The sequence below is a fragment of the Ochlerotatus camptorhynchus genome, unplaced genomic scaffold, assembly GCF_037179485.1.
Source record: "Ochlerotatus camptorhynchus isolate MF236.1 unplaced genomic scaffold, CSIRO-AGI_Acam_v1.1 ptg000270l, whole genome shotgun sequence".
Lineage (NCBI taxonomy): Eukaryota > Metazoa > Arthropoda > Insecta > Diptera > Culicidae > Ochlerotatus > Ochlerotatus camptorhynchus.
In genome coordinates, this window is record NW_027040759.1 from 987,512 (window position 1) to 1,010,851 (window position 23,340).

At 37.7% G+C, this 23,340-nt stretch overlaps 1 pseudogene; it reads right to left on the bottom strand.

Moving 5' to 3' along the window:
* Nucleotides 1–4,812: 4,812 nt before the first annotated feature.
* On the bottom strand, nt 4,813–23,173 carry LOC135705590 (uncharacterized; annotated as a pseudogene).
* Nucleotides 23,174–23,340: the final 167 nt, after the last annotated feature.

Here is a 23,340-nt window from a genome sequence, read left to right on the forward strand (position 1 = left end):
TAAAAACAATGAAAGAACGTCACATAGGGCGTTTATTAAATATATTTTCCATAATGTATTACAATTTCAAACCTTGTTTTTCATTAACTCGTAGGAAAAGCATGTATTTTATAACCGGTTAGATGCAAAATATGGATTTGTTTATTTTTGCGACTTACGTCCTTTTGAAAAGTTATGCTTGAGTTTTCAGGTATAGAGATTTTCCGAACTTGTTCGACATATTAATAACAAGTTCGTTAAAGCCATTACTAAAAGCATAAAATGTTGAAATGTATTCACCGCAAGAACAATGTTTGAAGAGAAATTACTGATTTTTTAAGAACCTCCATACCGCAAAACTAGTTTATCCAGCACTGGCGGGGCGACATCTGTTAGATTTGAGAGTAAAAGTATTACCCAGTCCAATTGTGCTTAATTAATAGTTGAATTTAGTTCTATTATAATATCGGGAAGTAGGTAAGGGAAGTTACCAAAGAAGTGAAAATGATGAAGTGATTTTTATTCCTACAATCAGTGAAAGTTGTACAAGATACCTACTATCGGAGTTACATTCTGAATGGTTTCTGCTTGTTTCTACAGAGTGTGCAGTAACGGGATGAAAACAGATTCTCCAGATGGGCTAATAGGGATGGCTACCATTTTACATTTTACATCGTCAGCATTGTAGTATTCTGGTGAGTTTTCTTTGCAATCTGATCTATAGATGTTAAGGTGTGTAGATAAAATGGGCTTTTCGAAGAAAGAACCAATTTGTTTCAAACACGCACCATATATATTGATGGGATCTTTTTCTTGAAGCGCGTGCTTCATTCCCACGATTTTTCCAGACTTAGTCAAAAACCATTTATTGACTCTATCATTGCTCAACGAATATTGGTTCAGATCAAGTTTAGCGTATGCAGGTGTTTTAGAAAGGGGAACAGTATTTTCTCGATATATTTCTTTTGCCAATCTTGGCACCGTGCTTTTTGCGGTTGTTTTAAGGCTTGGATTAGGCATCAGTTGATCTATTTCAACAAGTCGTTTGGCAATCTGCGATAAAGGTTTGTTTCCTGTCCTAAGAAGCGTTTTGATTTGAAACAATTTACTTTCAAAAGGGTATGCATTAAATTCGGTTAAAATCCCAAATTGTTTAACATCGTTGACCAAGTGATTCAGATTATGTACATTGCTTGTTATATAGTCTTCCCCGTAAATTTTTTTGAATAAGTCCAAATAATACATCAGCAATTCGTTTGCCAGATCGAGTAAATGATTGTGAACTGTTGATGAACAAATAGTAACAGCACAATAGAGCACTAAAAAATGTTCATAGATATCCGACGGTAGTACGGGTTTCAAAACAACTATGGATAGATAGTAAAAAAATGTTCTGAATTCTGTGCCCTTCCAATGTGCTAAGCAATCAAGCCCTCGAACTGAACGATGTATTTCTGCAGGCATCTTCATCTGTTTCAGTCTTCTTGTGATTTCTTCAGTAGTTTTAGCACTCCATTTTGCTCTGTAATTTCCCATTTTTCCATCTCGCCAACCTAACAGCTGTCTTTTCATGATCCCTAGATCAATAAGGTGGAGCGAGTCTCCAATCGGAAAATCATCTATCATGTTTATGGGCAGCCTCAACAAAGGTGAATCGCTTTTGTGATGGGATCCATATTTTTTATCGCGGAATCCACTATCGGTTCGGAGACTCGATTGTGTAAGAGGAAAATAGTTGCAGTGTGATACATAGGAGTATTCTCCTACAACAGTGCACTTTTGACATCCATTCTGTGCATTGAAGTTAGCAACCCCTGAAGGCATAATAATAAATTAATAAGATGAAACAACAATTTGCAACTTTAAATACATTTGGTATTGGTAAGTTAATCATAGAATGAAAAAACAAATAAGCACCAGCAATTCTAAACTACGTAATTTTTTTTATAGATATACACCCATATTCTCGTTTACGTTCGAACCGTATTTATCATAAAAAACAAACTGTTTTTGTATGACAAATCTGGAAGGATTTGAGATTTGGGCGTAATTGCATTTGTAAATAAATATCTTAAAAACAAATAACACTAACAGGTAGATGAATGATTTCTCTATCACTGGGTATAGTTATTTTTTATGAGATTGAGCCTTTATTCGCGAGAAATCAGCGATTGAAATATTTGTTTACAAAAGCAATTACGTCTAAATCTCAAATCACGCCGGAAATACGGTTCGAACGTTAACAGGAGTATGAGTGAAAGACTTAAAGCACAAATTTTATGATTCAATTCCTAGTTTAATTCTTAGGTGAAAGCACTGAAATATTGAAATGATGATACTTTGTGCTGTGCTTATGGGTGTTGTCATTTTCAAGAATCAAGATGTATATACATACCTTTTATGAACGCTCTAGCAGGAGAGTCACATATAAGACATCTAATCAACACAGAAATTTTGTGACCATTAACTATTATTCCGTTTTCATAAGCATCCTCCATTTCATCCACAAAAGGTGATAAGAATTGAACAATATTGGAAGGCTTGTGTTTTCCAGAGTATATACCAATTATCATTGGTCTAATCTGCGGCATCTCGTGAATGTTGAAAACTCGTCTTTAGAGCTTCTATAAATTGGTAATCCATCGATGTTCATTTTGAGTTATATATTTACTGGTTCTGATGCTTCTGAAAAAACTTTTTCAATGCAAGACTTGAGCCCATGATGCCAGTATTGCCCTCCCGCGATATTTTCGATAGAAACAGACTGTGGGGTTTTCACGAGAGTACGAGGATCTCGAGGTAGCACATTAGAAAGGCGGATGTTTAGAATGCTTAGTAGCTCTTTCAAAGCGTTGTGTTTGATGTGGAAATTTACGGCCCATGTTCGAAGAGCAGTTACTAAACGAATGTTGGCCAACATTTCATTCTCATCACTTGAAAAATCATGTTCTTCATTTTCTATTCTACTGGCACTTTCTTCATCACTGTGAACATCAAGTTCTTCTTCATGTGGGTTGCCAGAGGGGTCACGAAGTTTATTGACAACTATTTTATCATGATCGGCAACTGTGTGACCCATTTGAACACTTTCTCCTATTACATTAGGCTCAATCGGATTAACAGATCGAGGTGACTGAACTGGTAGTAGAACGGAGCGGTTAGATGACAAATGTTGTGGATTTCGATTGTATTTAGATTGAAGGGTTGTCAAATCACTATTTTGTATGTTAAACAAATTTTGTTTGATTTTGCGCTTGAAAGTACCACTTGTTTTGACTTTTCTTAGCTTTTCTCTATGCGGATCCATCTTTCCGAGTTCAATGTGCAAACAGAGTGGTGGGAGACTTTATGATACATTTTATTTAGCCTAAAAAGCAACAATAAATGCTTTTTGCTCTCACCTGAAACCACATAGATTTATGATTGCATTCATATTGATAATTTACGTTTATGGAGTATTTTATCATTACTCTCATAAACAAACATCTCGTAGGTTTATGAATGGTATTGAAGCCAGTTTTATCATGGTTTAGAGTGCTGCATTAAATTTATTTTTAAAACCAGAGAGTTTTTGCATTTATAATCAGACTACAAAAGGTTTGCAAAACAGCAAGAGTGTAATATATAAATTAAGAATGTTTAGCACTAGTAAATGCTGTCTTTAAACTAATTAGATTGTTTTTTTTTTTTTTTTTTTTTTGTTTATTAATTTATTTGGTAAGGCTCAACCGAATTAACTTTACAGAGCCGAGGATTCTTGGTCACTATACAATACATCTTAAAAATATAGTCAAAAGGTACAACACAATAAACACTTTATCTTCCGCTATCCAAAAAGCCTCCTCCATCAGAACTGGAGCCGCTTCCAGTAGTTTCATTGTATGGCAAATTGTTGTACGCCAACGAGGGTCAGAGCGCGTCCATTGCAGCAATGGACGCAAAACGTGGTCAGCACTCACACACTCATCACGAAACGGTTGCTTTCCAAAGTCGACGACGCATCGACCGAAAGAACTGCTGATGAAGAACAATGAGGAGGACCACACAATGGTTGCTGCCGAGAAAACAGCCGATCGCGTAGCACACATCGAGAGTGGTCTGCTTTTGTCGACAGCCGAGTGAACACTGAATTAGATTGTTTATTGCCGTTATAAAACTTCAATAAATTATAATGAAAGCTTAAAGGTTGTTGAAATGTTACTTGGGATATGACGTGTTTGTTTATTTACATTTATTTGCTGCTTGCTTCTATATGCATTCCAATCGACAGAGTTGTCCGAAACTGTTTGAAAACTTTTAAACAATGCTCCAAATTTCTCAGGTGAGTGTTACTCGTTTTCTTCGGCAACCTTTCCATTTGAACTGCGTGTTAACCAGCTGTTCTATTATCGGCAGCTCGAAATCAGTCGCATTTTACAGTACGTACACACAGAGTTTATATTACCGACGCAGAGTTTATATTACTGGGTTTTTAAACAGCTGAGTTTTCAGTAATCAACCCACAAGTGTTTTGCCGTTACTGAAAACTCCGTAAATACCACAAACCGTGAACTGTCAAAAAGTGCCGGTTTAGTCAGTAAAGAACTACTGACTTTTTCAGTAATTTGTTTGTTTACGTTATTTTTGCTGAGTTTTTCAGCATTGCTTTTTTTTTTTTGTTTTTTTTACGATAAAGTCAGTAAATTATTCAAAACGGCTGATTTATCGTTGAATAAAAATACGATTTCAAGATGACAAAACATCAAATTTTCTAGTTTTTATTGTTACTGCATTTATGCAGCAGTGTACATGTTTATGTGTGTAGGTATGTAGTAGCAGCGCTCAATTGTTGAGCTATTCCAAGTTAAGAAGCAATTTTTCTCCCGTAGTGGTGAGGGTGTTGACTCCCATCATCGTCGCCATTAAAAAGACAAAAAAACTGTTTGTCAGTTGGCTTAATTCCAGCTTTCAAAATCACAATGGATTGGCAGAGCAACTCAAAACTATATGAAAAATCTTTGTTGATGGGGATGGTGATGCCTTTACATGAAATTACTGCATCAGAGTTGTCCTCCGGAAAATTTCCTCTCATGTAGAGTATGGGGTTGTCGCTTTTGACGATCGGGATCGGTTCATCATGCTGGAAAAAATGGGAAAAATATAAAAATAGGTAGGTACTTCATAATTGAGTAAAGCCATAGAAATGGAACAAAATCCAGTAATAATGAGAACGTTTTTAAAAACACAAATGTGAATAGTTACCTGGATCCATTCGACGATGCCACTTAGTGGATTGTTGTTTTCAGTGCCATTTCTGCTCCGCTTCATTCAACGACTTGGATTTTTCAGACGCATCATCCCAAGTGTTCTGACAGTAACTATAAATAGTTTTCAATTTAATAAAACTAACAAAAAAAACGTTCGATTATTATTACCGCTTTGAACATGCTTCAGTATAGCTGAGTAAATCTTCAAAACCCTGGTTTGTAAATCCTCAGATTTTCACCAAAAATCTGTAGCATAAGGATAGAGCCGTTGAAAATCAAGCTTAAGCTAGAAACAATAAAGTCAATAATCGTCAAGATATAACTATTTTTAGAACCATAATTTCACCAATTTTCCATCAAAACAAGTTGACACCGGTAATTCCAGCAGATATGTGTTAAGCTCTCCTGATTGACGGAATCGATCGCGTTCGTTAAATGTCTTCACTCACAACTCCTCAGCACGTGCTTGTGTTTTAGGATTGGGACACATAAACTTCAATTCACCAATATGAAACAAATAATGTGTAAAAATATAAGAAATTAAAGCAGAAAAAGCCATGACGTGTCTAAACAACGTTACTATCACTGAGAAACAGATTATAGACACACTTATTTCTATATTTCAGTAAAAAAAAAACTGGTTATTAAATTCGAAAAATCCTTGCCTGAACACCAATACTGAAAATTAACTCACATCGTCCCAGTTTCTTTGCAATTTTTATATGAAAGACTATTTAATGCTGAAATGTTGAAAGCTCTCAGTTCCATGCAAATGAAGAAGATAAACTGAACCAGAACATTACTCACAGTGTCTCGTCTGTTTTTTTCTGTATAGCTACTAACGATAAATAAGATACAAAAAATTACCAATTCTTCAACGTTCTCAGCAGGATCCTCACTGTCCATCGTGTTAGAAGATTCAATTTTGATTGCCTTCTCATCCGTGGATTTGCAGCGGATAATCTTTCTATCTGTGAATTTACGAATGAGATACTCAAGATGATAATGTATCCTGCCAGTATGTCTATGTTAGCCTCAAGCATGTTGGTGAAACCACAGTGCTTGAGGTACATCGGCATTGCTTGATCGCAAAATCGGGAAAGTTTCCACGAGTGATAAGGCGATGAGATTTTTTTGAAATGCTGTAGGACGCCTGGAAAAGTAAAAATTGATTAAGCATAAGAACAATGGAACTTAACAGCTTGAACTTACGGCCCATACGTTGATCTGAGGAAATCGCACAACACATTTTTTATTTTCGTCAAAACCTTGTCGTCAGGCTTACTTCCTTGCTTCAAGGACTACATTATTTGTTGACCCTGGTCTGTTCTTCTGAAGACACGATTGATGTTGATTACCTGAAAGTGAATTTTTAAAAAATGTTTAAAATTAGTGCACTTATTCTACTAGTGAACAATGAAAAAAAAAAATTGTTTGGAAAATCTCTGGAATCTCAAGGGCCACGCAAATTGCATCCGTTTGCGTTGCGTTGCCGTTAATTTGACAGATAACCTATGGGGGGACTCTGCAACCGTTCTCCATCCTAAATAAATATAAATAATCAATGTGATCAACCTTTTCCCACCATACCATACCATCTTTAAAATAGCTTTCAACTTCAAAGCAAAGTCACTGCATTGTTATTAAAATTTACTTACTTTCTCAAGTCGGATGCCGTGATACGGATTTTCTTCAATGCTATCAACACAATCCTCGTCAGTGTCCTGATCGTCTACCTCTGGATTTTCATTTCGATAGCTTTCATCTCCAGGATCCAGTCGTTCCACAATAAATTCTTCAACTGTAAGTCCACTTGAAATCTCCCTCTGGATGCGTTGGATGCATTTGATTAACTTCGTCTTCATCTGCAGTCGTGAAAAATCTTGTTCATTCAACTCCATGAACATCTCCAAATCGTCAATGCCTTCGGACACTGAAATGTGCAAGAAAATAAAATATTAGGAAAAGATTGCAAAAAGAACCTAACTTTTGAAATGATATGTTAGCCGCAGACGAATTTCTAATAATAACTGAAATTGGATGGTTCAAATGGTTGCACCCCCATCTGGTGGTGATACAAAATGGATCAGCTCCAACGACAAATCCACATTCGACCCGTAATTTCTTTTCACCTGAAACGCTATTTGGTCCACCTTGCGCCTAAGCGTACTCTTCTAAGAAATTTTCCGAACTGCATGTATTGAAACTTGATTCAATGAAAACATGTATGGTTTAAAACAATGTGCAGGCTTTCTCTGTGATATTCTTGTTATCAACATTTTAATTTCAATTGACAATCACTTCAATTGACGAACTGCGCAAACTCACCCACCAAAATAAACACCATCATCAGGTAGGGGAATCTTTCCCCTACTAGCTGGTGTTGTTTGTTTCTGTGAGTGAGCTAGCAGTTGACACAAATCGTCGATTGAAGTGATTGTTTGCAAAATCAGATACGTCGATTTGAATAGTTAGGCTTCAAGTATTTTCTTCACTTTTTGCACTTGCAGTTACTCACGTTGTCTGCTCACTTACATTTTGGTTTGCTTCCAGGATTGGTTGATTCTGATGTTCCAAAGGTCGTCTGCGGTCTTGCTCTCTGACTGTCTTTACAATCCGGATACTGGGAATACTGTATAACAGAGGCTGCTGCTGCCTGGGGGAGATGTGCTGTCAAATCAGCCTACTGATCATTCTTGTATGAAACTGGTTCCAAACGTAAACAAACGCTGTAGGTTTCTTATGGCTTGTTTACGTTTGGAACCAGTTAGGCGAGGTAGGCGACGATTGTTCGTATTTGACAGCCACTGATATTTCAAGCTGCACATTGCATTAGGTCCTAAGTAACATTGACAGATTATCTTCGTCGACTTTCTCTTTGTAACCCCATGGCCATGTAAAGACATTCCCAGGTATTTTCAGCACACAGATCGATACAAGAAGCTTTTATCTAGTATCTAATTCGACAAACACAACAAGAAACGGTTATGTGCTCAAGTTATTAACGAAAGAGAAAATCGACGAAGAGAATCGATCAATGTTACTTAGGACCTAATGCAATGTTCAGCTTGATTTATTAACCTGAATTGCAACACACCCTTTTGATGTGTTTCGCTAGAGTTGATGTTTATTATTGACATTGAATTAATGCTCACCTGAAGTGATTTTATCTTATTTAACTGGGGATTTATTTTTGATATTTAAGGTTATACGGCACGTCATGCAACAATGGCTGTCCCTATAATCATTAAATAAACGTGTTTTGGTATGCGTAAGAAAGACATCTTTCTACAAAACAGTAAATTACTAATTACATACCTTAAAAAATGGGCCTGAATAGTATGAATAAGATCTGGATACATATTTCAATACTTTTCCACCAAAAAATATTGCCAATTCATTCACGCATTGGTAATATTTGCATTAAAAAGTACGATCAGCCGATTTTGTTCTGCACAGGGCATGAAATTTCAATAACTGTTTTCACTAGCTTTCACTTCTCAGAACCACACTAAAAACAATTACGACACCTGCTTCTACAAGCACTTTCAAGTTAATTCAATTTTAAAGACGACATTTACTAAAATAATATCATTTGCATCGATAAAAACGCGAGCAGCGCATAATTTTGCAAGCTGAAAATGTTTTGTTTACCTATTTTCTACACACCGCATTACGAAGGTGTGCACGGTGTTTCGTGAAAACCCAGTGCCCCTCCTTATTTAATGGGTAAACTATGGTTTACTCATTAATGGGTAAATGGGGTAACTGTCAATAAATGGGTGTTTTTTACCCATCTTCTTAAATTGTGTTTTTCGTAAAATGGGTAAAAAATACCCATTTCTTCAAATGGAGGATGCTGGTGCTGGGTTATTTGTCCTCGTTGATATAAAAAACTTTCTAATATTTACATTGAAAATAAATGCAGGTGTAGCGAATTGGATAACACTGTATAGACTTATCCGTAAGTCTATCCAATGTTTCGGAATCTAACCTTTTCCGGAGATCGTCCATTTTTGCTAAAAAAAAAAGCGGACGGAAACTGTTTGCATTCCCAATGCTCGGTGACGGAATGAGACGATAAAATTTCCAAGTGTTTTTTCACCCATTAGTGGGTAAAAAATATACCCATTATGCAATCGTGAACTGATTATTTAAATGGGTATTTTTTCACCCATTTTATAATTTCCAAATTCCCCAATTTTTTGACAGCTGCATACATGGTTTGAAAATAGGTATTTTTTACCCATAAATGGGTTTTCACGAAACACCGTGTGTGTACGAATCATCTAGGTTGTAGATTTAATTGAAAAAAAAGTGTGTACAAACAATGCTTTAATTGCTTTTTAAGGTGCTTAAACCATGTTCAATTTATAAACCATCACTAATAAATGTTAAAAACAATTTCTTGTTTTGTTTCTCAAGACAAAAAAATAAAGTTAATGAACCTAAAAATCTTCTAAAGAAAACATATGTGTCGTTCTGGTTGAACTGCTCTAAGCCATCAGCTGATATGCTAAAAAGCAGCAAAAGAATGATTCGAAAACAAAAACATACACGATAAGAAAAAATATTCAGCGACTTTTGACTTTGAGTATAATCACGTTGAGTATAATCATATTCACCTACTTTTGGGTACAACTAACTATTTTTCACAACAATCAAAACTCTTCTACCCACATTACCTACTTTTGGCTTCCTGCAATATAGTGCCGAGATTTGTGAAAATGAGTCACTTTGGGATATTTTTTCTTACCGTGTACCTGGAGGTTTGAGCTCTAGAATCACTTTTGAACAGGTCGTATGTAATCAAAGTGTACAAAGTGTGATGTTGAATCAATTCAGGCATAACATTTGATAACGGCACAAAAGCATTTGTAAACAAACTTTCTAAGGCCCTTTACTCGCGAACCAAAGTACGCCCACGTCAACTGTTGTCATCTTCGTATAAACTAATTCTTACTGCGTTAGGATATAGTTTGAAGTATTCATTTGAATCATAAAGTGAGCCAGTGTCAAACGAACTGTATTCCTTGACACCAGGGTTACTTCCACTCACTTGCTATAAAAAATTGTTTTTCAGAATGATGAAATCATTAGATGTTATAATGATAATTCTTCCTTGTAAGTTACCAGAACAGGTCATGAAGTATGTGTTTGACACATAAAATCTGTCAATATTGCTTTCAGTGCGTCACAATCAGCGATTTTACAATTCGTGAGCGCTCACTCTGAGTGAATGCTCACGAATCATAATATCGCTGATTATGATGCTCTGAAAGCAATATTGACAGATTTTATGTGTCAAACACATACTTCACGACCTGTTCTGGTAACTTACAAGTAAGAATTATCATTATAACATCTAATGATTTCATTATTCCAAAAAACAATGTTTTATAGCAAGTGAGTTGAAGCAACCCTGCTTGACACCCGGCGTTTCTTGAACGTTGCTGGTTTGAAGAAGGCTTCGGTTGTGTGGATCTCTGAAAATTAACTTTAGCGTTTCAATTATCGGTATGTACGTGTAGAGAACGTAATTTCATTTGAATAGCTTGTTTAACCAGGTCTTAAACAATCGTCACGTCAGTCATAGCTTTTTATGATTGTCTGAACCATGCGTAAAGAGAAAATCGAAACACTGAACGTCGCGTGAAAGTGGATCTTAATGAAGGCCTAAGTACTCTTTCGTAGCTTTTAGTTTTAGGATTTCAAAGATCGTTGGTTGCAGTGGCTTGCTTACTGAGGAGAAAAACGCGGTCCCAGATCCTTTCATATTAAAAATATTAAAATATAGTTTATTTATTGGTATTTTGTAAAACTTTTCGTTGTCGTCGGTGCCGGGTTTGAATAGTTATAAAAACATGAGTAACGCTATAATGTGATATGAGAGGCTCGGTGGCCTTAGAGCAACCGTTTTTGCTTACTGAGCAGAACATCATGAGTCTAATCTCAAGCCCATCCACATTCAAGATTCGTCAATGATTAAAAAGGAGCTCGTCTGCCTAGTGGCAAACGTTTTTGCTTACTGAGCGGAAGACCGTGGGTTCAATCCCAAGCTCCTTCGCGTTATACGATCGTTAGGACATCAATTCAGCTTATCGTTTACCAAAACGAACCCTGCTGCTAACCCAACCCTCCCTAATGAAAAAAATACCATACCCGAACGATGACGGAAATGATCGAACTATTCCAAAAATGGTTTGGATGATACCCGGAACAAGTCGTTAAGCAAAAGAATCATACAAATTTTATTCGAGCTCTTACCCAACATCCCTGTGATTCCTCGTGGAACTGCAGAGGACTCCTCGGCTTCCATCAAAGCGAGTGTCACGTCAACACATTCCTACCCATTCCTTTCTTGACCTGCGTTCAAGCGCGGCTGGCGCTGGTATTGCCTAATTCGAGATCACCAGTTTTTACACATTGAGGATGATTGCTAGTCCCAAGCATCGTCTATTGGTTCTCTGTGTAATTACAGCTGGTCTGGCAATAACAGAGTAGCAACTGTGGGCGGTCAATCATGCTCATGCTCATGCTCATGCTCAATTATCGGTATGTACGTGAACGTTTCATTGACAAGTACGCGCCTGGGAATGCTATCTACATGGCGTACTGCAACACGCCTTCCCACACATTTTTCAACTGGCTCAGGAAAATGTGTAGCGAGCTTTTTGTTTGGAGTACGTTCTTACATCACTAAACAAGTCGATATTTTTGAAACTATTCAAATAGCTTTGCACGAGGTCACTTGAAGGATCAATCTGATTTAATTTGGAAAAAAGATTTTGCTTGGATTTCCAGAAACTCAAGAAGCTGTGAAATAATTTACTGTCACACATTTTTACACTTTCTGTAACCTTTTTTTGTGGCAAACCTGTATCCGCCGTAAGTCGACAAATGCTTAGGGATGCCATCCTCTTGATTTCTTCTAATGTTAGGTGTGGTTCTATATTAAATTCGTTTGACGTATTATTTTGCTTCCAGACGTTTGTCACCGGAAAAATCAGTTAAACAAGAAATTACGCTGCTAGATGGTTCAACCGGTTGATGAAGTTCCTTAATGTGACGTATCAAATTTGAAAATTTTGATACCGCATTTGGCATCGAATCATAATGACAAAAATCTGGGGATAACTCGCCTCTTTGAGCATGCCAATTTACGTGGCGTCTCAAGCCCTTCGTAAATCCGGGTACAGAACGCCGGCAAAAAAAATTACTGACCAGGAAATCCGTGTTTAAGTGTGTAAATTCAATTTAAAGACAAATCTGGCATAACAGGATTACTCAGCCGTAAACATGTTATCAGATTGAAGCTTAGAAATAGTTTGAATACATTCATCAAAGGGTTTGCATGGGAAAATACAGTGAAATTAACCTTTAAATTTTGGTTGCTGAAATCAGTAAATGGGTGCCGAGTTTGGTTCCAAATGGCATTTTAACATCAGACGTGAGCACAGCCTCATTTCATCATTTCAATACACCTGTTTGGTAAATTATCTCAACGCTCCAAAGACTTGAACAAATTTGCTCATAGCTCTGGACTTGCTTTAATTTTGAATAAGCACTTTCTTGATTTTCCCAATCTGTCTCGAAGAAATCCACGTCGCAGCCCCATACCACCATGAATTTCCCATAAACCCGCTCCGCGTGGCAGCCAGCAGTTGGAATTTAATTTAAATTATTCAAAGCCAGCTATGATGACTGTTTTTCATAGTACACAATCCGTGGTCTCTAACTACTTCCCATTCCAGCCCGTACTCGTAGCAGGCCAGCATACAGCCGGTGTCGGCGCGTGCCTTTAATCCCATCAACGAGGGTGACAAGTCCAGCCCAGCGGAGGCTGTGGATGATTTATTTACAAACATTTTCGTTTTTCTTCCACTGACTGCTCGCAGGGAAAGATTCGAATCAATTACCTTACCCATGGACGGCTTCCGTCGGGGGTCGGGGAAAATTGCTACACACACAATAACAGTTTACAATTTTCAAATTAGAACGGAAAACATGTTGTTTCATGGCATGCTTCATGGATGCGGCAGTTGGGTTTTGCGGAAGTTGAGCAAACAAATTACCGGTTTCGAAAGTCCTTCCATTTCCCGGATTAACTAGGGTTGACATTTGGCGTTTGGCTTCATGTGCAATGGTGAAAGGGGAGAAGGGTTTTTTTTACTGTCGGTTCGGTTCTGCAGAGCGTATGCAAATATTTGCAGATCATCTCTGATAGCGATTTGCGGAACGACTTTGATGATAAAATTGTTACTAAATGAGGAATCAGGTCAGGGAGTGGCTTTTTTTTTCTTGAGGCGGAAAATGATTTTTGCTTGAAATGAATTCACTGGTCCCTGCTCTGTCAACGGGGATGGGTTGGTTGGTTCTGCCTTCTGTGCAGCGGAGTTATTTCTTTAATGAAAAATTCGCTTAGCTTTGATCTCTTGGAATGGTTTTTTGTTGCCTGGCTTTTACTCAACAAGTGACTGGTAGTTGAACCCCATTGGAGCGACTGAATGACATGAATGACCGATGGTTTTTGATCCTGTCGTGGGTAAAAATTAGATAAGATTGAGTAATTATTTACTTTTATAAATTGAAACGAGTTGCTGTATGGATGATTATTGATTTTTGACTGCGAACTTGATGGGACTTCTTGTCGAAGAAAATTTACTCTCTTCGAGTCATTTCTCAAATAACCGAATCCCATTTCGTATGCGCCCCAGCAAACAGTCCCATCTGTCAAATCCCTCTATGCACACACCACAACGCCGAAAGAGCTGTTTGTCATCGTACGCCATCCATTTTTCCGCCTGGCTTCAGCCGAAATCATAACAGACGAACCCGAAAATCCTGGCCGAGTGCGAGATGAGAATGAAAAATTGAATGAAACTCATTTTGGCTCCATCCACGGTTCGACATCATATAAGCGATGTCGTGAACGTGTGAAAGAATCGGGGAATGAATGAGCAAGCCATGCGTCAGCCGGAAAAAGTGTCAAAATCAAAATAGGCGATGATTTTTCATGTCATTGCTTCGCCGCGTCACCGCACACTACGTCGTCGTCGTCGTCGTCGTCGTCGTCGTGGCTGTCGTTTGGAAACAATACTCAAATGAACGACGGACGGAGCTCCGGTTCTAATGAAGCCGGAAGAAAAACAATCACTTTTTGTCCGTTGTTGATGCTGCGCTCTTAGCTACCAAGTAGAGGCAGAGGATTCTCATTTGGAAAATTAGTGACGCTCCATCGTTGTGCGGTATGGAGGAGGCGAGATGAATGATAATCGAGTGAGTTGGCGAAATGTTGGACACTTTTTCCGATAATGGATTTTCATTTGGGCTTCGAAATGTGACAGGCACGCGTCAGAGCACTTTGTTGCAGATTGGACCAGTTTGCCTTTATTGAATCAATGCTTCTTCTTCTTCTTCTTCTTCGCATTTCAAGCTTATTGCATATCGCATATTAGCTTATTGCGTGCTCTCAACATAGTGTTCTAGATGCACTTCCACAGCTATTAATTGAGAGCTTTCGATGCCTGTACCATTTTTGCATTGATATGATTGTGTGGCAAGTCCAATCATACTTCTATGCCCAGGGTAGTCGAGAAATTTTCCAACCCGAAAAATTCCTAGACCGGAACGGGAATCGAACCCAACCACCTCCAACATGGTCTTGCTTTGTAGCTGCGCCTTTACCGACTGAGCTAAGGGAGGCACAACTTTTTGAATCAATGCACGGCCATTGAGCATAGCACAGAGAAAGAGAGAGATAGCCACTCCTATACTCAGTTGTATCAACAATCAATACGAAACTATCGATTTTAAATTGGCTCACTACTTGACTAGCCTATTGGTCCCAAGCAAATCGATTAACGTACCCCATTCTTGTCAAAATTCTAGTACACACTACTGATTCGCTATGAAAGTTTGACAGATAAAATGAGGGGTTAGTGGATTTTCCTATGTTTCAAGGGGTGCATCGATTTGCTTAGGACCGAAGATAGTACCAGAGCTGAGCCAAAATGTTGAGCACGTTTCTTCGGGACCTACTAGTCTTAGAGTTACCTCTATGGTTGTATGGATACATTTCTAAAAAGTGAGTTTACTCAGCGCTGATTGACCTCGGTTTTCAGAAATGTCGCAAACAGTTGAGTCGAAGGGATTATCTCTCTCTGAGTTGTTGTGCAATTAATTTGGCTGAGATTCAATAAAACAATTGCCGGGACTCAGCTAACAAATTAGATTGTTTCCGAGATCTCAGCTAACAAACATATATTTCGCCGAGACGCCGAGTTAATCGGCTGTTTGAGATTTTAATGAGCTAGATTGAGTGTGTAGACTTAAGTTTTCGAAAATCAGTATTTATGATTGCACGGCACATGACACAAAATTTAAGTAATAGTTCTCTCTGATTTAGCTGCTATAGATCTCTATGTCAGTTCTATGAGACTGGCAAACAATTAAAAAATATTAGCTATGACAGAATCGTTGCTATGTATTAGAAAACGTCGACGTAGTGCTATAAAACAGGGTGTAGAGTAGGGTGCCCACGAAATGAATGGGAAAAAATGATCATCGAATTTTTCAAACTGACCATATACAAATGTTCATTGACTGGAAGAAAGACCCTATGCACAATTTGGGTTTAATTGGACCGGATTAGGGATGGCGTAAAATTGTCAAACTTTATCTTTTTTCATCTGAAATTCAGTGAACTCTCTACAACTTAATATTGAAGGGACCATCGAGTTATACAAATAGTACACAGTTCGAAAAAGTAGTGTAAATTTCTGTTCAATATGATGCACATAAATGGAGCGTCACATATCATATAAGTTTACATTATTAATCATGTAAAGTTCTGACACATTTCATGCAATGTAGAGAATATTGTATACAAAAGCCCATCTTTGTAAACAACATTGTTTGCAAGTTGCTCGGTTGCGTGAAATGAAATACAAGTCTACGTGAATGAATGTTTACATCACAATTAAAATTCAGAATTTTTATCTGTGTATGTTCTAGAATAACATTCCCATATAAATCGTTAGTGAACATCGAGTTGTGGAAAAAAAAGTTTGTCTCGCCCCTTGGTTATTTAACATCAGAAAACAAATTTCGACTACCAAAATTTCACCAAGAGAGCATGCATTAAGTACGTCACGTGACATTTAGGGAAAATCAATCATCACTCCCCCTTGTGTCACGTATTTGCCCTATACCTAATGCATTGATTGTCACACATTTGTAACCCCCCCCCCCCCCTTAAAGCGTGACGTACTAAATGGATGCTCCCTATGTGTCAAAAAGTCAAATTTAGACAAAACGATTTTTTTTTTACGTAGGACTACGTCTTTGATTTCTATATGGAGGTACAGTTTGTGAAAACCGTAAATGGAACATGTAACAAATTAAGAAAGATTTTGAACGTTAATAACTCAGCTGCCCCTGGTCCAATTTCAATAATTTTATCACCAATCGATCAGAAATATGAACTACGCATCGATAACAATGCTTCCGAATGTTGATTTTCAGCAAGAAACTATTGAAAAATTGGTAAATGTCCAGCATTGTCCAAAAGCGTGGAATTAACTAACAAATCCACCAATTACCTACATGCATATGCTGCTTCCCCAGCACAGTCGTCAGAGAGTAGTAAGTAGACGAAACAAGTCCAATTGGCATTCGTCTCCGATCCTCGGGCGCGTGCGAATAGGGAGGATGGAATTGCGTAATATTTTGCACACTCATCGCCATACTCAGAACCACACGCTCCCAACGACCACACCACAGTGTGGTGGTGTTCGGTCGTCGAAATTAGTAGCAGCAGTAGCAGTGATTTCGGCGTGTGGCGTTGAAAATTGTTCTCCAGTAACAACGAAAGGCTGCCTGCAAGCAGCGAGCTGCAGAGCCAACATAAGCAACCTTCAAAGGAGGAAGAAGCTGCTCCGCTATGCTATGGATCGGAATCAGTAGCTTTTCGTGAGTCACTGCGGGTCGGCTAAGCGTGTCACCTTCGCTCCAAACGACATACAGCTCGACAGCCTCATCCGTGTTGAACACCCAGCTCAGAATCACTCAACCATCACTACAAAACGGTCCTTTTCAAGGCCCTCAAAAATTTGTTAAAGAGTATTATTTGGACATTCATCAAGGTCATCAGTTCCCGCAAGCAGCTAGCTATCAAGGCTCAACCTATCTATAGAAGGTGTGGAATTGTAGGCCTGAATATATTGGTGCAATTAGTTTTTCCTCGGCTTTCATTCCACACGATTCGTTTTTTTCGTTTAATCAATCACCCTTGTAGTGACGTCTAAAAGATTGTTTCAATCGGCGCTTACATATGAAATTTAATTTGGATCATAGAATTTTTTGTATGTTACCAAAATTTATGAATGGTTTTCCACTAAATGTTGAGATAATTTATTGATTATTAAATTATCACACTGTATACCATGAAAAAGCAGTCTGTTTATGAGTTTTTGCCTGTTTTCAAGTAAGGAGTTATCATAAAAAACAAATCGCCAGCTGATATTTCCCGGCGAATTTACAAATAAATAAAATCAAACAAAATCATCATGCAGAACTAGCTAGGATTTGTTTTACTTCATATTTCACAAAATTGCTTTCGAGTGTTAAGACATCGTCTTCCGCAAAGTTTACGTTTTTCCCTCTACCAACACATACATCAGGGCTAGATAGATCTCCACAGGATCTATAGATTCCACGCAATTTCAAAAAACCAAAATGCACAGCATTACGAAAAGAGGTTTCGACCAATAGCAGATAGATTTTAATTCTAAACAAGCCAAACGATTGGAAATTTATCTACCAATCTGCTAAAAAAAACACTTAGTTAATTTTCAATAGGTCACTATTGAAAAATACCAAATGTCCAACTGTTGCAATGGTGATCAAAATTATCACCGAATCTTATTATTTTTATTATCTAAATAAAAAAAATCGGGGAGAGTTGAAACTTTGACGATTTTGTGCCACTCCAAATCAAGTCCGATTGAGCTTAAATTTTGAATACGGTCTTTTTCCGAGGCAATGAACATTTTGTATATGCTTGGATTCAAAATTTTATCCATTGGCACCCTATTCTAGGGCCATTAGGCCAAAGACCACTAGTCCAAACGCCATTTGGTGAAATGGACCATTAAACCGAAATCCATTAGGCCGAATGGGTCATTTTGAAAAGTAAATCATGGAACGTAGACAATTCATTGGACCATTTTCAACACTCTGGGACATTCCAATTTCTGAAGATTCTTGTCTCCCTGCTTAGACATTGAATACATTACGAAAATCTTGAACTAAGGATGATTTCTAGGACTGAAGATCTTTGAAAATATTTTAAAATTACTTCTAGGGAAGCTAGGGATGCTGACCCTAGGCTGACTAGGGAAGCTTTCCATGATTCTGGGACTTCAATAAATCAATACAGCAAGAGCATAGACAATAATTTAAGAGCAAAGACTTCATTCTTTGAAATATGAGCAGTTCTTTCGAAACATATTGTAGCAATGATTTTTGGCATCTTGGATAAATTATGTATCAACATAATGTTGCCTTCTTTTGATATACTCTTAATTTTTTTTAAACCAGAAAAAAGCAGAAATGTGGAATAAGAACTTTTTCAGGAAAAAAAGATATGCTTCTTAAGCTAAAAATGGCTTATTCAGCCTTTAATCAGCTCAAATTGTTTGTTGAGCAACTATTAAAATGTTGGCCTAATGACCCATTCGACTTAATGGTATTCGGTCTAATATCATTCGGCCTACTCTCATTTGGCCTAATCGCTTTTAGCCTAATGGTTTTGGCCTAATGGCTTTTGGCCTAATGGCTTTTGGCCTAATGGCTTTCGGCCTAATGGCGTTTGGCCTAATGACCCATCACCATAACATAGATTGTGCACGATCCTATTCCTAAACTGTGACGAAATGCTATAAATTACGAGTGTACTCATGGTTGAATTTATTTGAGCAGGGGCCACATTGCGCAACTCGAAGTGGAACATTTTTTGTAGTATGAATAAGTGCTTTGTTTCAAGCTGCGCAATGTGTCCCAACTTTTTTTTTGTGAATTCATAGAAATGTTGTGAATTTGAGGAACATTCTGCGTACTTCAGAGAACTCTGTAAGCTTTAGGAATATCCTGTGATCTTCAGGAAAATTCTACGAATTTCAGAAAAAAAAGTCTGCGAATTTCAGGAAAATTATGTGAACTTCAAGAAAATTCTGCAAATTTCACGAAACATTTACAATTTTTTAGAAAATTATGAAACACTCAAGAGTATTTTGCGAACAACAGAAAAATTCTCCAAACTTTAGAAAATTCTGTGACTTTCAGGCAAGTTCTTCAAACTTCAGGAAAGTTCTTGTGAATTTCAAGAAAGTTATGCGAACTTCAGGGAAACTATGGGAGCTTCAGAATAGTTCTGAAAATGTCAGAATTAATGAATATCTTTAATGAATGAATGAATGAATGAATGAATGAATGAATGAATTTAATGAATATCCTGAGAAATTCAAGTGAATTTTTCTAACTTCAGGAAAAATTAATGAACCTCAGGAAATCTCTTTAAATTTCTGGAAAACTTTGCGAACTTCAGAGAAAAGTCTGCAAACCATAAGAAAATTATGAAAACTTCTGGAAAAAATGTGCGAACTGTAGAAAAATTCTGCGAACTTCAAGAAACATCTCCGAACTTTAGAAAAATTCTGTGACTATTAGGCAAGTTCTTCAAACTTCAGGAAAGTTCTTGTGAACTTTAGGAAAGATCTTGTAAAGTTCAGGAAAGTTATGTGATTGTCAGGAAGACTCTGCAAATTTCAGGAATATCATGTGAAATTCAAGAATAATTTTCGAACTTCACGAAAATTTAACGAACCTCCGAAAATCTCTGTAAGCTTCTGGAAAATTCTACGATCTTCAGGAAAATCCTGTGATATTCAGGAAATTTCTACGAATCTCAGAAAAGTCTATAAACCCCAGGAAAATGTTGAGAACTTCAAGAAAATTGTGCGAACTGTACAAACATGCTGTAAACTGTAACCAGTGGTGTGTCTATCTATCTAAGATTGTTGAGATTGTCGCGAATTTAGTGTTTCGATTTAAATGTTATGAATGCCAGGAAAGGATTCAAATATTAGTGCCAACACCGCCCACCACCCACTGGACAGCACGCAACCACTCCACGAAGTTCCGCTACTCACAGCCAGAGGCCGCTGACAGCAGGATTGGGAGGCCATCGGGAGGTGGTGTAAAAGGGGCCATGATGGGGCGAAATTGGGCTGAAGAAAAATGGATCAACGATCGAGAGCGCAAGGAAATCACCCGCCATCGTTGCTAGCTAATTGCCTGGCAAAAGTCAAAAGTGGTAGTCGAAAACCAAGCTAGACAAACCCAAATCGAATGTGATATACATCAAAGTGAAAGATTGTTATTCGAGTTAAAGTTAGTAGCCTGCACGAGTCTAGAGGCGCGAAACTCGATCAGTAGTGGAGGAGGAGCCAACCTACTGAAATATCCAGGACCCCGTAGTTTACCGTTTACCGTTATCATTATCTACGGCGCGAACCAGCCGCGTTTACTAGTCCGTGTTCATTGCCATTGTGGATCGGTCTTGAGCGTCGTGGACACGTTATACCGTTCGCTAACGACTCGGCAAACGGTACCGTGGGAGCACCCGTAGGAGAAGAGGAGAGTGAAGGGTTAAGAGGTGAATCGACTGGGCAACCCGCAGTCGAAACCGAGGGACGAAGAACAGAAGCAAAGGAAAGGAGAAAGTGAAGGTGAAGGTGTAGCGGAACGGAGGAGAAGGGGGCCCCCATCGACAACGGAAGACGAAGGAAGAACTACTGAAGGCTAAGGTAGGAGATAACCGATAAGAAAGTGGGAAAGTTAGGGAAATAAACGAGACCTGTGTGTGAGAGTTCATCGGGGTGTGTAAAGAGTATTTTAGTGTTTCCTTGGCCGCGATAGTCACACGTGTATGCCGACCCTGAGGCAGTGTATAGGGGGGTCTCATTAATGCTGGGCAGGGAGTACCCCAACTGTTACAAAACTTCTAGAAAATTCTGAAAAATTCAAGATTTCCAGCGAACTTCAGGAAAGATCTGCGAACATCAGAAAAACTTTCCGAACTTTAGAAAAATTCTGCGACTATCAGGAAAGTTCTTCAAACTTCAGGAAAATTGTTGTGAACTTGAGGAAAGATCTTGTGAACTTCCGGAAAACTCTGTGAACTTTAGAATAATTATGTTAGCTTTAAAAAATGTTCTGCAAACTTTAGAAATATCCTGTGAAATAAAAAAAAATCGAACTTCAGGAAAATTTACTGAACCTCAGGAAATCTCTGCAAACTTCAGGAAAATTCCGCGAACTTCAGGAAAATCTTGCGAACTTCAGGAATTATTACTTCTGACAAATTGTGCGAGCTGTAGAAAAATTCTGGGATCTTCAGCGAACTTCAGGAAAGTTCTGCGAACATCAGAAAAACTCTCCGAACTTTAGAAAAATTCTGCGAATATCATTTCCAGACCGTTCTTCAAACTTCAGGAAAGTTATTGTGAATTTAGGAAAGTTATGTGAACTTCAGGAAAACTCTACAAACTTCAGAATAATTTTGAAAACAAAAAAATTTCTGAAAACTTAAGAAAAATTCCGCAAAATCCTAGAATTTTCTGAATTTTCTGAAAGTCTTGACCAAACCAAAACAAAGATTTTTTTTTCAATCTTCAGGAAATTTTTTCGAATCTCTGTAAACTTCATGAAAACTTGGCGTTTTTCAGAAAAACTCTCCAAACTTTACGAAAATTCTGCGAATAACAGGAATGTTTTTCACACTTCATGATAGCACATGAGAAATTCAGGAAAGATCTTGTGAACTTCAAGCACATTTTGCCATCTTCAGAATAACTCTGCGAACTTCAGAACAATTATGTAAGCTTAAAAAAATGTTCTGCGAACTTCAGGAAAATTGTTCGACATTCAAGAAAAATTTTAGAACTTCAGGAAAATTTATCAATTTTCAGCAAATCTCAGTTAACTTCAGGAAAATTTTGTGAACTTCAGGAATATCCTGTGATCTTCAGAAAAATTCTACGATCTTCAGAAAAAGCCTGTGAACTTTTGGAACACTGTGAAAAATTCAAGAATATTCTGGGAACTTCAGGAATGTTCCACGACATCAGAAAGCTCTACGAACTTTTAGAAAATTCTGCGAATATCACGAAAGTTCTTCAAACTTTAGGAAAGTTCTTGTGAACTTCAGGAAACGTCTTGAAAAATTCAGAAAAGGTATGTGATTGTCAGGAAAGCTCTGCAAACTTTAGAATAATTCTATAAACTCTAAAAAGTTCTGCAAACTTCGGAATATCTTGTGAAATTCAAGACAATTTTTCAAGCTTCAAGAAAATTTCACGAACCTTCGGAAATCTCTGTAAACTTCAGAAAAATCCTGTGAACTTCAGGAAATTTGTGCACACCTCAAAAAAATTCTGCAACCCCTAGCAAAATTATGAGAACTAAAGGAAAAAAAATGCAAACTCTATAAAAAAAATTGAACTTCTGGAAAATTCTGGAAAATTCAAGAATTTTATGCGAACTTCAGTAAAGTTCTGCTAACATCAGAAAAACTCTCAGGAAAGTTCTTGTGAACTTGAGGAAAGATCGTGTGAACTTCAGACTATGAACTTAAGAATAATTGTGAAAACTTAAAAATGTTCTGAATACTAAAGCAAAATTCTGCGAAATCCAAGATTTTTTTTTTTTCAATTTAAAAAAATTTACATCATTGCACTCCAGGAGACCAAGGTGAATCAGACTGTCGCACCACCAGACTACATCGGCAAGAACTACACGCTACTGTTGGAATCCAATAACACGCACTACTGGCAACACGGGGTTGGTCTTGCTGTCCGAGAAGGCATACCTTTCCTCCATACCATACCTCCTTACACCTCGTCGCTGTGCGCATTCACACACCGATTCAGATAACTGTAGTCTCTATCTACGTCCCGCCGAGCTCAACACAGTGTCAGGATGCGTTGAGTGATCTACTCGACCGAGTGGAAGGTCCTATCATGTTTCTGGGGGATTTCAACGCTCATCATCT